We start from the raw sequence: 15,079 nt of genomic DNA, 5'->3' as shown, positions 1-15,079 counted from the left end.
TGTGGATGATCCTTTCTGAGAGCTATCATCACTGACACTTGAAAGTTTCTGAAACCTGCAAGGAATTTAAGACCTATGTAATGACCTGAGACTTATACAATGATTTGATCTTGCAATCATTTCATCATTAACGGTTATCACTAGCTTTCTTCGTCACTTGGCGATATAGTGTGTGAGAAAGCATGTGTGTGGCATGGTGGGTGTGTGCGTGTCTGTTTCAAAGGAGAATTAGCATGCCAGCATTATTTTCAAATAGACTTCCAGGCAAATCTCTTCCCAGTAGAGTTTCACAACTGAAATGGCTACTGACAATCCCCATACTTAAACGCACTCAAAGTCCAAATATTTATGGCTTGCTATTCATGAGGAAGTCATACAGAATCATTGAAAGATGAGATGGAGAGAAACTATCAGTTGCTCCCCAAATCCTCCTTTGGACAGGTTTAGTAGTCTTAAAGCAAACAAATAACAGCTTCTCAGAGTTCTTGTGGTTAGGAAAGGTTGTGGACAAAACTTAAAATGTAGGAGTAATGGCAAAATATGTTTTTATAAAGTAAATTAAAATGGTGAAACAGAAAATTATATAAAGTAGCTGCTATCAGTTGAAATGGGAAACAAATACCCTCCAGCTATACCAATATGCAGTAACGGAAAATGAGAAGTAGAAGAAGAAATATTTCTTAATAATCATATGTGCTTAAAATGTATCATTACCTCTCTTTCTATATGAGCAACTGTCTCTCCTGAGCCTGCTCTGGAAGTTAGTAATACCTATTCCTCAAAAATGGATAATCAGAGCAGGAAAGCCAATAAGAAGCAGGACAGGTCACAGGCTATAAAGGGGACTGTAATGATGCTTCAATTATTAATAATTTAGTTTAACATTTTTTAACATTTCATGAGAATTCATTGTCACATCATCCAACAAGGATGGAAGATGCAAGGCAAGAAGATAAAATGCAAAAGAAATAGAAGGGAGGGAAAGAGACTAATAGTTCTTTTTGTTCCAGGCTTATTTAGTTGATAAACTCAAGCTATTTTAGTTTTACTCTTTATGGATCACTTAGCTGAACTTGGTAACTAAAAGAGAGAACGCTTTAGGGAGACAGTCCCATGACATATCTGGAAACCAATTTTTTAATTATAAAGTTTGTGGATTATACAAATCACTACCTTTCATATGTGCAGACACTTTTTTTTTTTTTTTTTTTGTAATGCAAGATACCTTTCCACATTACAATTGTTTTTATGCATATATATGTTAAAGGCAACTGGTCATACGATATACATACTGTGCTAAAGTACAACCCTGAATGTTTAGTTCTGCTGACTGAAATCAGACTCATTCCATGTAATAGCACAAACTGCCAAGTACAGCATGGTATCACACGGAAGTTAATGTCTCCCTGCCTGAGGATCAATTGTTTCCTATGTTTCTCCAGGACATTTCATTATACACAGGTTATACTTTCAGAAGTCTATGAGAACTTGAGTAGAGACACTTTAGGTACTGCAGAAAAGAGTGCTACCTAAGCATTCTAAAGCATAACCAAATTCATCAAGTCTGCACAGCTTGTGAATGTGACAAACATAGTACCTCATTTTAAAGAATCATATAATCATTTACATTGGAAAAGATCTTGGAGATCATTAAGTCCAACTGTTAACCCAGGACTTCCAAATGCCACCAGTAAACCATGTCCCTAAGCACCACGTCTACGTGTTTTTTAAATACCTCCGCCAGCTCCCTCAGTACCCTCAGGTGGATCTCATCCAGCCCCATAGACTTGTGAACTTCTGAGTGGAGCAATAGATCACTAACTGTTTCCTCCTGGACTGTGGGGACTTCATCCTGCTTCTAGTTCCTCTCTTCCAGCTCAGGGGGCAGAGTACCCAGAGGGAAGCTGGTCTTGCTATTAAAGACTGAGGCAAAGAAAGCATTAAGTGCCTCAGCCTTTTCCTCAGCCTTTGCGGCAATGTTCCCTGCCACATCCAAAAAAAGATGAAGATTATCCTTGGTCCTCCTTTTGTTTCTAATGTATTTGTAAAAACATTTTTTGTTATCTTTTAAGGCAGTGGCCAGCTTGAGTTGCAGCTGGCCTTTTGCCTCTCTAGTCTTTGCCTTGCATAGCCTTGCAACATCCTTATAGTCCTCCCAAGTTGCCTGTCCCTTCTTCAAAAGGTGATAACCTCTCCTTTTTTCCCTGAGTTCCAGCCAAAGCTCTCTGCTTAGCCAGGCCGGTCTTCTTCCTGCTGGATCATCTTTCAGCACATGGGAATGTCCTGCCCCTGCGCCTTTAAGACTACCTTCTGCAGGAATGTCAGCTTTCCTGGACCCCTTGGCCCTTCAGAACTATCTCCCAAGGGACTCTATTGACCAAGCTCCTAAACAGGCTAAAGTCTGCCCTCTAGAAGTTCAAGGCAGTGGTTCTGCTGAGCCCCCTTCTTACTTCTCCAAGAATCGAAACTGTCATTTCATGACCACTATGCCCAAGACGTCCTCTGACCACCACATCACCCTCCAGTCCTTCCCTGTTTGTAAACAGCAGGTCCAGCAGGGTATCTCCCCTGGTTGGCTCTAATACCAGCTAATAGTACCTCATTTACTGTGACACAGAAGAGCCAAACAGTACCCATTAGATCAAAATTCATAAGAACTAGGCTCTCTGCATGCCAAATAAATATGTCATTATGGATCAATCTGTTTATAAGTAATATACCACTGAACAACACTTTGCATAATTAAGTCTAGACATATAAAGTGTGGTCCTAGTGAAAATAAAGCTATATTTCAGTGATTCTTCTATATAGATAATTTTGAAAATGCTAATACATAAAATCGTTTTGTAAGGCTAGCTCTCTGTAGGCTACATATTTACGAGGAAGATCATCTTTTCATCTTGAGCTTCAGGTTCTTTTGACTTGATGCACCAGCAGAAATAAGTGGAACCACTTATTTATGTGAATACACCACACAGGATTGTGGTGTTAGCACTTCTAACTCTAAGTATCATTTTCAGACAAACAATGGTATAGGTTGAAAAACTGCTAGAAAGCAAGATATATTTTAATAAAGATGTTAAGGCTTACTCAGATGAAGAACCCTAGCCTAAAGGAAAAGGAACATATATGACCCTACAACAGTGAAGTAACAAAATTTTCCCAGTGATTTTCAGGGGAAAAAAAATGTAAAAGTAAGAGCTCACTATTAACAAGCTGAAAATTACTTATTAATAGTTTTCCTTGCAAAGAACAATGTCTTAAAACATATAGTTTCAATCACACATAGTACAATTTAGAAGTATATTAATGAATCAAACTGTTGTTCTTACAGATTGCCTAAAAATTGTGGTGTTGCAGAATTACAGTTTGGAGTAGCATCCATTTGGGAAGCATCCACTGTGTGAAAACACACCAGTACTTAGCAGCTATTTGTTTATTCTCCTGTTCCTAAAGCTGCATAGGAAATTACTACCTGTCTGTGGTAATTGGCAATTACAAGGAGAAAAAAAATTAACTAAAGTAAATGTTACCTTACTAAAATGGAAGTAGGCATTTAACAAAACAAACAGAACACAACTACAGCATGCAGGTTAGTAAGGATGTTCAGTTTAAGTAGAACATACAGTATAGGTGACAGTTTCTCATAGTTTGTGATGTATCATACAACTATTTTAAACAGCAATAGAATATGTAATAGATGATATACAAGTAAATACTATAGGGGCTTCACAGTCCTGCTCTTTACCACCAACATGATTCCATAGCTCCTGAGGTCAAAAAAACATTGTGGCTTTAGATTTTAAGTACTGAACATGGAAACAATTTACATGTAGGAATCTTAAGTTGCACAACTCTTACATTGCATTTGCTGTATTTCATTTTCACAGGCACTAACAACACTGGAGGCTCTACTGTCTTCAGTGCTGACAAAATTGATATATCAGACTTCAAGTAGGTTTAAATATTTATATCTAGAACTGCTGTTTTCAGGCTCTGTACAGATTTAACTACATTTAATTTTAACTCTGGTAATTTCTGTGCGCACTTTAAACTCAAGTATGCCAGATGTTTAAGTACCACAAAGGATTACTATTACTTATTTAGTTATATAGATCCATTCCTCATGTATGCAGATGCCTAACAAGAAAGTAGAGAAAAGACACCTTCCAGAGGTGGTAACACCTCCTTCTGCTGAGGGTCGTAGTGACAGACTTGCTGATTCCCAGTTCTAGACTGACTGACCCACTTCACAAACTTTTGTCTGCATTCTCAGCAGTAAACATATAAATTAAAAGTGTTCAGATCTTCACAGGCTAAACTTATGTAATCATGTTCTAAATGTTGGCCTTCCTTCTAATGTTTGCAAAAGGAATAAAAATATTTAAGGGAACTATACTGTAAAATGTTGGTTACATAAAAAAGTAAAAATACAGAACTATTAGCAACCCCCCCAAACATGGTGATAAAACAAAAGAGATAGCAAAAAAATACTATTCATACAGCACTGAAAAGGGAACATGCACAGATTAATCATAAAGTTTAAATTTAGAGTATAAACATGAAATTATTCCTATAAAATATCAAACTTAATAAACTTTGGTTGAACAAGACCAAACATCTAACACTCAAAAGAAACATGAATTTAAGAAATAACAGGATAATGTAACAAAATGAAAAATAAGGAATTAAATAATGGAAGCAGAGATACTGAACTTACTACTACTGTAGCACTTGAGTATACTTTTAATAGACACCCTATGAACTGACATCACAGGGCAATACAGGCACTAGGGTTCTGGACACCTTCAAGTTAGTACCAAAACTTGAATTCTCTGTTAGAAAAGAACCCCTTGATCAGCCCATTCCCGATGTATCATTTCTGCCACACAGCCCCAACTTCCTCTTTCTTTACAAAAAAATGTATTCCTAATCTTGTGTACCGTTACTTCTGTCATTAATATCTGACCAGCAATTAGATAAAAAAGTTGACAGTCCTTTGGAATGACACTATACAAGCATATATTAAACATAGAACATTTGTACCAGACTGGTCAATCTAAAAGACTATCCTCTGCTTTTAGGACTTTCTCCAAACCCATGAACTGGAACCACAATAAATATTTGGAAAGAAATGATGCCTCATAGTAATGCAGTTCTGATCAAGAGACTACTGATCCATAGCACCACAGCATCAAGTGAATCACAGAAGAATCCTGTCTTTCCAGACATGAATTTCAACTCACAAGATCAATGCTGTATTAAAATGGAAGAAAGTAACTTGGTAAGACTTTGCTTTGTTAAGCAATCATATAAGTCATCTGTTTGAGAACGCCTCTTAGATGAGCAGTAAAGCAATATGTTCTTAGAAAAGGAACTAGAATTTTCTACTAAACAAGCATTCTCTCTCCTCCTGTGCCAAAGAGAGCCTAGGTACAACAAAGATCCAACTATTTCACTGCTGTGAAGTTGGACTGTTACTTTTTTGAAAGTGTAACTAGACAATGAGACCTATTAAAAATGCTATGTGTGCACGCATGTATGTATGTGAATTAACCTTAAATTTACACATTGCTTATGGGACATCATCATCAGTTTGGTACTCAGATATAGTAAATACAGGTTGCATTTCTATTGATGTTTTAGTTCAGATCAGGAACTTCTGAAGCAAATGACTGTAGGATGTGAAACAGACCCAAGGGATCCAATCAGAGCTAGTCTGATCCCCTGAAATATAAATCCTGGGAATGCCAGGTCCTTGGCACAAACTCTGCACCCTGGAAAATTCTAACATGGACAAAACCACAAAGAATCAGTCTAACAAATTAAGAAAATCAGGAAGAAAATATGTGGGAAAATAGTGTTCTAGACTTTTGTTAATAGCACTTCAAATCTGCAACTGATAGTAATCAGATGACAGCTACAACTGCGCAGATATGAAAATTAAGAACAATCTTTTCACCAACAATGACAGACTTAGGAGTAGTATGATTCATAATTATTTCATTATTTGATGCTTACTGTAATTTCTAACTTATTTTTGTATGGCAAAAATAATCTGCCTGCATGGGGAACCTTCTTTTATGTTCAGTTAGGCTGTGATAAGTCTCCAATACAAGTGTTCTAGGATATAGTACTGATCTCACTATGATAATCACATTTACTCCAACAAAAATAGGTTTTATTTACTCTGAAAATCAGTACAAAACCAGAATTATGCTCCAAACAGAAGACTGCAAAACCTAGTCATAATATTAGCTTATTATTAGACACCATCACATACAGAGATACTAATAATCCCATCACCCTTTTTATTATGTGAAAATTCTCAAATAACCTGTACGATTGGGCAGCTGATAGCATGTTGCCTTTCAACTTAAGCTCTACTGTCAATAAAACACTAACTGCAAAAGATTCACCACTCCTTTTTATCTAAAGCATCTGCTCCTATTTTGCTGTCAGATATTGCAGGAGACATAAGGCTTCTTCCATGTGTAAGAAGACTATGGACTAAGAATAGCTTTTCACTTTTTTCCTCATCATTAAGCCTCTATTGCCCTCTGTTCCACAGAAGGACTGGTATGCTTTCTTGACTTTGAGTATGAAGACTAAACAGGCATCTATTGATCATACAGTGTAGTCCTCCCATAAAAGTTAATTATGGAGGTTTTCAGACCAGCAGATTAAATTCTTTTTGCTTAATCGCAGCATGCTTGAGAAGCAGGACTTTCATTTACCCCAAAGGTATTTGTACTTAGGAGCTAAAGAAACAATGCACGAGGTGCAGAAGAACTGGTAATACTGGCAGCAAAGCAGGACTGTGACTGAAGCTGGAAGTAGGAAACAGAGTTAGATTTAAATGAAGCTCTATACAAGCAACAGTAGTTCTTTGATACCCAAATAAGCAGAAGTGTACCACAGTCTATTGCATTTCACAAAGTGTCAGTGTCCTCCCTTCCTTTAATGCAAAGGAATTATCTACATGAGATGGTTCCATGTTGATTTTTCAAATAATAGTTCATACTACTAAAATAATTTGATGTCTGTGTTCTAATCATTACTATTTCTGACGTAGTATGGAAACGATGTTGTCTCCAAGAAAGTACAAGTGGTTAAAAGAACGACGACCAAGCAGTGTTTGAAAACGTGTTTGCATCACTCAGCAACCCCATCTATAGTTCTGTTACTTGAAATCTACGGGAGCTGTTCTGTGGGTCACGGTGCCACCTAGGGGAAAGCCGGGAGACACTACGAAACATAGGTTGCGAAGATGGCATCATGAAATGAACAAAACTCTGAAAATCTGGTCCAGCTCACCTAACCATAAGAGATGAAGAATGCATATTAAACTTTGAAGAGAAAAAAAAATAATCTCTTATTTAAGGGCTCTGCTCTATGTTGAGCTCTGTTTTTGATAGGATACAAGTTATTTTATAGAGCTTACAATGAAGGGGATGTAAGACTTCAGTTCAAATCTACCTTCATAATTAAGATACATTCAGATTTTGGACAAAATTAGCCTATATTTTATTCTAATTTCTGCTAGCTGATATATTAGAAATGAGGTTCATCTGACATCTCGATTCACGATTAAAACAAAATATGAAGTACTCCAGCATACATTTAAATTAACACTGTACAAATAACTGATAGTATATTGCTTTATCTTTGAAAGCATGCCTAAGAAAAGGTAACACTTTGTCTAATTAGACATGCACGATAAAAATACACTGTATTTATTAACGGGGACAACAGGAAAGTGGAAGACAAGATAGCCAACAATTAAGAGAGCATTTAAGTCCAATATATATGAAAAAATCCTGAAAACAAAAGAAAATGCAGAGAAAATGAGGTCTACTTTAAAATATGACCTAAAAATTCAATACATACATACAAGACAAAATATGTGTAAAAATCAACGACAAACAGATAAAATGGTTATTACTGCAGTGAAACCCATAAGACTCACTGAAGTAATATACACACATGTGCATACTAAAGAGAAAGTCAGAAGTTAACTATCTGTTTTTAGATCTTATGTAGAATGCTAAAAACAGTTTTAACCATCTCCCAGCAAACTAATCATTTCTAGATTTGGCTTTCACGCATTTTTCTAATCATCTTGATCATAAACATGCACATCAAGTCTATATAGGCATCTATATACACATCTGTTTTATAAGTTTCCATTTTATCTTTTTAGACAGTAAGAACAGAAAAACAACCTGTAGCAGCTAGAAGCAACATCCTTCCTAAATTCTTTAATAACATCCTTCCCAGTAATATAACCGCCGATTTATTGGTGCCTTCTCTAACACAGCCTATACTGACATCAATATTGCCAAACAAAAAAAATCAAACAAACAAACCCCAGCCAAACAAACAAAAAAAACTCCTACCAAAAAAAACCAACCAAAAAAGACAAGAAGAAAACAAACTGGATTGACCCCTGATGCAGAGGCACTTCTCTCAGTGAAGATAGTGTTTGCTAGTTAGTTAGTCTGCTAGTTTGGATTCAGAGAGGAAAAATGCATGTTCCATTATATTAGTGTTTTATCAATAGCTAAAAAATGTTTCAGTTACAAAATAACATACAGGGCCAGTTTGAAAATGCATTTGCTTCTGCACATGATTTCTTTTTCTTGTAGGTCTTGCCAGGAATATTGTTTGTGATTAATTCAAAATGGTGAGACAATTCATTTCTCCTCCTTCTTCAAGTGTCTCCTGATGAGGCAGAATCAAAAGGTACTTAGCCAAACATAGTAGAAATTGTTCAAGAATTCCTAAGCATTGGAAGTGTCATGTGAGGTAGATGTTACTAAGGAAACAAAGGAAGTAATTCATATTTTAGCTGCCACAGGTAGTGTAAACTTTTCATTTATTAGAAATGGTTCTAAATGATCTTTCAAAACTTCCAGTAACACCTTGCAACTGAAAATAGGTTAAAACCTGAAATAATTATAAAGATGGATGAACAGCATCAATCAGATGAAGTAAGGATACCTACCCCCTTGATAGCAGGAGTGCAGATTCATTTTCAAAAAATTCAGCATTTTAGAGGGCATGAGCCTTGGTTGTAGACCCACGGCCATACAAAGGTGTTGATCGGTCTTATCCTTAAAAATGTTTTATGCAGCCACGTACGGCATTCATAGTCACCTGTGGATTGGACATAATAATCAGCAGGGGAAGGAGAGCTCATTACTACAAGCTCTCCTTCCCCTGCAGATTACCTCAGCATGAAGCCACGTATCTCAATCAAAAAAAGATTGCTACGGAGAACTACACAAGATGTTTCTAAATCAGCTAGCCTGGTGTTCAGACTACAGTTACAACCTTCTTTTAACCTTCAGAAAAGCAGGAGGACCAGGATGGTCTCTGAATATTAGCAACCTTCAAGTTTAGAAATAAATCACTAAACAGATAAAACTCACCAGCAGACCTGGCCTGTCTCATGTCCACCCAACTGACACCCAGTTCCAATACATGGAAAAGTCAGCAACAAGACAGGATGTTTAAAAGGGACAAAGCAGGACATTGCATATTTTGGGGGGGAGCAGGGGGTTTAGGGGTGTCTAGCAAATTGTTCAGTACTGAAAAGAACCATTCACTCAAAAAAAAAAAAAAAATGGAGGCACAGAGTGGTACTTTATATACATATTTAGCTGCTTTAAATAACACAGAAGAATAAGCACAGCTGCAGGAAGACAAGACATCTGCCTATCAGAAATCTTTGGACTCCACTTACATAACAGCTCCAAATCATAACATCAGTGTTTGGAAAACTTTTCAATCGGAGCATAAATATTCTGGAGAGAAATAACAATGTTTTCCTCCCGGTCCCAGACAAATGAGAAAATCAGACAGTTGTGGCAATTTTTGAGGGCAAAGGGTGCTATAAAGTCAGGCACTGGAATGCAACATGAATATCAGTGAAATAATGTTCCAACTACATACAGACTCACCTAGGTATTATGCATGTCCTATTTTTTATGCCATAAATATAATTCAGTCAAAAAGCCCAGTAATTTGCAAAGAAATGGCTGAAAAACTCATCTATGACAGAAGCATAGGAGGTCAATTCCAATGCTACTAAGAACCCTGTTGCTACTTTGTATCACATCTGGTCTGTGTCAGTACATGTGAACTGCTGGCTCTTTCTTCCACTGCATACCCTGCAAAGCTATACAAGCAATGTGCGCAGCTTCAGGTGCATCCACAATAGGAACACAACTAAACATATGCCCCTTTGCCAAAAATGTATGTGTATATACTCCAAAAAAGTTAATGTCTTCCATAGCAAAAGGAAGATCTGAAAAGTTTTGAAGTTTCCATCTCGGCTGCAACTATGTGACTACAGGCTGTTCTCAATGTTAATTTTTCTGACCCCAGAAAATGAATCCTTCATAAACCTCTGTCACAATTCATCTTTGTCCAGCTTACATGTTTCCGTATCACTCAAAGCACTTTCTACAAAGGTGTGCATGCAGATACTTTCTTAAGCCATTAATTCAAGTGTTTGAAGGCTTGAACTCAGCTGCTTGAACAGAAGAAAGCAAACAGAAAAGAACACCTAGTACAGTCAAAGCACATTAGATTCATTTTTAGTTTCTGGCAGTGTGCCAGAAAGTTTCCTTGCACTCTTTGTCCATTAAGTATATTTCTTCTGTACAAAAAAATAATGCTTTTAAATTTGATTTATGGAGTTAGTTCTGAATCAAGAAAGCAAGGCTTTCTTACATCACAACAATACACTTCATTTTCAAACAACACTACCTCCATTAATATTGATAAACAAAGGACGAAGTTCTGCAGTGATTTGTTTTTCTGTAGAGAAACTGTAATATGGACAAGAAGTCACATTCATTAAACTAGAAAAAAAACCTTCTATTATATTAGCTACTACATACCACTATACAGTTACTACAACATAGCATTATGAAAGGCAGTGCATTTGACTGCAAACAAATGCCAGAGGCTAAAAGCTCGCACCTTATGCTTTCATGTTGGGTATTTAAAAAAAAAATAAATGAACAGTGTATATGTTCTTATATAAGATTTGTCATACACACACAATCTGCTATGAAAGCATACTGAAACCTGCATAAGAGAAAATTTAGTATGTATGCATTTTATTCTTGAATAGCACTCTGAAATATAACTGCATTTTTACCACCAAGCTATCCATACTGAGAAACCTCATTAAAATATTTCTCAGACACAGGAAAATTTTGCTATAAGTAACCAACAAACTATGGCTACTGATTATTTATAGTGCCAAAACTTTTGACAAGGATAGTAATATTGATGATGTGTTAAAAACCAGAAACGTACTCTACTCATGAGAGGTATATGCTGTGGAGGCAGTGTGTAAAAAAAGAAGAGGCAACCGCCGATTTGCATTTTCAGATAATTGTTCATGAAATACAGTGCTGTAACAAAGCCTGTAGTAAGAGAATCATCTGAAGAAACTCCAGATATGTTTACTAAAACACTTAAGACCATCATCATTACCCATAATATATAGAAAGAAATATAGAACAGCATGGTAAAATGGAAGTACTTTAGTTCATCCAAAAATATTAAGTTCTTTATCTGAGTATAAGAATAATATGAAGCTGGTTTTCCAGCATGTACTGAGGTTTTGTAAACTACAATATTAGAATGAGAGACAAAGTAAAATTAAGGGAAAGGAGGGAAAATGTAGAAGGTTGGTAGAAATCCTTAAGATGGAATTGCTGCCAAAAGAATACAGAGTTGCAGCATCACACTTCACACTCTTTGATGTTTGAAAATGCAGGAAAATGCTGTGGGTGTTCACATGCCAAGAGATCACAGCTTCTTGTGAATGTCGACTATTAAATAGTGACCACAATACAAATAACTGTGTTGTATTGTATTGTATTGTATTGTATTTCATGGGCTATTAACAGCTGAAATTTCAGTTTTGACCTCCAATATCTTGGAACATACGGCACTGTATCTTTACTCACTTCTGAAATGAACTGTATCTGATCAAGTACCTTGACCTGATTTTGACCCAAGATATACCAGCACCTATTGCTGTGTACTGAATCATGTAAAATCAGCTGCTAAGTGAATTTGACAAGAAACACAGCAAATGCTTGCCTATCTAGATGAGATCAGGCCTGAGTCCTTATAAATGATGAGGCATTGTTTTAACTCTACAGAAAGCAGTAACACATTCTATAATTGAAATTACGCAGTCTTTATTCTATCAAAACCAAAATTAGGGACACCCTGAGGAAAGCTAATTTAGAGACACTGAAATGAAGTATACTTTACAGAAGTATAGACCAAACTTGTAGAATTTCCTGTTGTTGAGATTATCCTCATGTGAATAAATGTGCCAAGATAGATAATTTGGGATTAGTGTAAATCACAGTGACAAAGGAACAGTTACACGCATCTAGTATTTCAAGCATAAACTGATCATCTGCTAAGAGCAGAATGAATTTTCTTTTTAATATTCACTGCTGTACACCTCAAATCGTTATCTTATATCTAAAGGAAATCTACTAAATTCACTTTACCACTCATCACACAAAAGGCTGAACACATACACAAAAATTGAGAATTTCAGGGCCTTATTTAAGTTTCTATAAACTGTTTTGAAGTCTTCCAGTGAATGTTACGATATATGGGACAAAGTTTCTACAAACCAAGTAAACTAGTTTTCTGACAGATTTTCAACATATTTATTCACCTTTGGTAGTAGCACATGACTCTTGTGCTATTTACATTTCAATTAGAACTTTTAGACTTGAGATTTTACGTACCTTGGAGATTTTTGCTTACATCAAGAAAAGAAAAAAATCCATTTATTTATGTGATGAGACACATGATACAAAACCTGCTATAAATTATACAGCGTAAAAAAAAAAGCTAAGACAACACGAAAAAATTTTGCCTGTATTTTCCCCCAAAAAACTAACCCTCACATAAACTGTAATTATGCAGTGGAAAAATACCAAAAGTCAATACCAAAAAAAGCATGAAAGCTCATAACATACTTGCAACTCTAAACAGATTCAACAGGTTCTTCAACTAACCATGCACATCTAGGAAGATGGAAACAGCTTAAAGCCAAAGAACATTTTAAAAAATGACCCTGTAAAAACTACAATGAGTTTAAATTCATGTCATCTATTAATTTCTCTTGTCATTATGGTCTTGTATAAAGGACTGGAATGACTCCATCTGGAACATTTTGAACAAGATATTGGAAATATCCAGGGGAAAAAAAGGATAATGAGAACAGTAGGAATTTCAGAAAATGGTAATAAGAAAAAACAGGTCTCAACAGTTAAAGCCTACCAGCCATAAAATACTTTCCAATAGACAACATTCACGGAAGATGTATGTCAAGTGTACACAAAAAATGGCTTTCATAAAAGCTGAAATGCGTATTATCAGAAAAGAATCATCTAACTGTGCTGCCCGGTGCAGTTACAGAATATTAACATTACACACAAAGTTTTACCAATAAACACCTGTTATTCACAAAGTCACAGACCTGGACAAAAACAAACAAACACAAACCTCTTTAATCTTACCTTTTGCTGTATGAAGTTCCTCTGCCTTTCTCAAGTAAAAAGAACAGCCCATCTCTCTTTCAGTGGAGTTCTGGCAGATCACATTTCTCTTTCCACCCCTGAGTTCCTGCAATTGTTAAAGTAATTTTGAAATATCTCATGGTTGAAAAATATGGTTCAATAGAGCATAGAAGAAGTTCTAAGTCACCAAAACTAGTATTCAATATCAGGACTTGACGTTGGTGATTGCTCTCTTTCCTGTTTGTAAATATTACTAATATTTCTTTTCCATCTTTCCCATTTTCCTCCTTTGTTCTCTTGCCTGTCTCTCCTTACTTCTACTGCAAGTTCCCTTTTATGAATGTTCTCTCCTCCCTGCTTGCTTTCTCTAAGATGCTGCATGCATGGAAAAGCTCCTCAAATACTTCTCATATTTGTAACCCTCAACAGATAGATACAGCTTTACAGGAAAGATAACTCTCCTCTGATTTCTATTTGGATACAGATGCATCTGCATTTTTAATCTTCTATATTCACTGATATTCAAGCAAGACCAACTGTTTAACTTGCAGAAATGGAGGCAGGATTGCAACTGTTCCACTTGCTGCATCAATAGCCTTCTTCACTGCCTCTTTGGTATTTAGCACCAGGGTCTGCCTTAAAAAGGTCACTTTATTTGTCTGTGTTGGAAATGAACTCTGTTAAAACATGTCTTCACCAATGTAAAAATATGTATCGGTTATCTCATTAAAACTGAATATAGTTAGACCATACATCTATTTTACCCCCCTTTACCAAATCATCCTTTTCCATATCTCTGATTTTTATTGTGTTCACTAAGCCTTCACATATTGCTCCCTGCTGCCAGGGGTGGCCTACCAGGGATCACAAGGAGACTAGCACAGATGAAACCTCTGTTGTCAAACAATCGCTGAGCTGTTCAAAATATTTGTACTACAGAGTCGAGAAACTGACATGAAATTGACATTTCAAATGGCAACAGTATATACATGAGATTCTCCCCAGTTAGTAGGGTTGAATGAAAAGCCTCAGGAAACTCTCAGAGGAGCTATTGGCCAAAGCAAGCAGGGAGGTAAAAAAAACACTGAGTTTTTGTGTGCCAAAAGGCTTTTGGTTACTTGCAGAGGCGTGAGGCCCTCCGGACACCCCTCCAACTGCGGGCACAAGCGCCATGCTGCAGCGGGGCAGGACATGCTGGACACCTGCTGCTGCCATCGCGCTCCCAGGCCCCTCACGGTGGGCCCCGGCGGCCAGGCCACCGCCAGCGCTAAGGCCCACGGGCAGGCGCGGCTGGGGGACCCCCAGCTCCCTTCTCCCCTCAGCAGCCCCCACAACACACCCGCGGCCCCGCGCTCCTCCGGGAGGCCTTCGCCAGGCCGTAACGGCCATCCCCGCTCCACCGCGGTGGGCTAAGCGTGAGGTAGCCGCCCTTTCCGCGGGATAACCAGAGGGCACACGGGGAAAACACGCATGGCCGGGCGCCGGCCTCGCTCCCTCAGCCG

The 15,079-nt window shown here is 37.1% G+C and overlaps 1 long non-coding RNA gene across 1 annotated transcript; it reads right to left on the bottom strand.

Moving 5' to 3' along the window:
- Positions 1–995: 995 nt before the first annotated feature.
- On the bottom strand, positions 996–14,934 carry LOC308053909. Its single transcript, XR_013923852.1, has 2 exons — positions 13,578–14,934; positions 996–9,159 (listed from the first exon to the last, which is right to left on the bottom strand). It is a non-coding gene; the product is annotated as an uncharacterized lncRNA (long non-coding RNA).
- Between the last annotated feature and the right edge of the window lie 145 nt (positions 14,935–15,079).

The sequence above is a fragment of the Falco punctatus genome (assembly GCF_963210335.1).
Source record: "Falco punctatus genome assembly, chromosome: 15".
NCBI classification, from domain to species: Eukaryota; Metazoa; Chordata; class Aves; order Falconiformes; family Falconidae; genus Falco; species Falco punctatus.
The sequence above is the reverse complement of the archived record's forward strand: the minus strand, read 5'-3'. Positions and strand labels throughout refer to the sequence as shown.